Below are 682 nucleotides of genomic sequence, written 5' to 3' on the forward strand. Positions count from 1 at the left end.
GATGAGACTCATATCAATAGATTATAGTGTCAGTAATTATGGTATGGAGGACTCATATCAATAGATTATAGTGTCAGTAATATGGTATGAGCATCATATTTAATAGATGCCGTCATTGTTATGTGGTGGATAAATCCAAGGGTGCCTCCGAAGTTGCATTCTATTCCCTATATAGTGCACTACAGAGGGAATAGGGTGCCATTTGGGACACTACCCAATACTGTATGTCATGGTGACTGAGTGAGGCCAACTTCATTGATGAGCACTGACTGATTGTCTGTTTGCTATTGTAAACATTCTTGTCTGAATTTGTTGACAAGTCATGTACAGTGGGGAGAACAAGTATTTGATACACTGCCGATTTTGCCGATTTTTCCTACTTAAAAAGCATGTAGAGGTCTGTAATTTTTATCATAGGTACACTTCAACTGTGAGAGATGGAATCTAAACAAAAATCCGAAAATCACATTGTATGATTTTTAAGTAATTAATTAGCATTTTATTGCATGACATAAGTATTTGATACATCAGAAAAGCAGAACTTAATATTTGGTACAGAATCCTTTGTTTGCAATTACAGAGATCATTACGTTTCCTGTAGTTCTTGACCAGGTTTGCACACACTGCAGCAGGGATTTTGGCCCACTCCTCCATACAGACCGTCTCCAGATCCTTCAGGTTT

The sequence above is a fragment of the Salvelinus sp. IW2-2015 genome, unplaced genomic scaffold (genome assembly GCF_002910315.2).
Source record: "Salvelinus sp. IW2-2015 unplaced genomic scaffold, ASM291031v2 Un_scaffold2375, whole genome shotgun sequence".
Lineage (NCBI taxonomy): Eukaryota > Metazoa > Chordata > Actinopteri > Salmoniformes > Salmonidae > Salvelinus > Salvelinus sp. IW2-2015.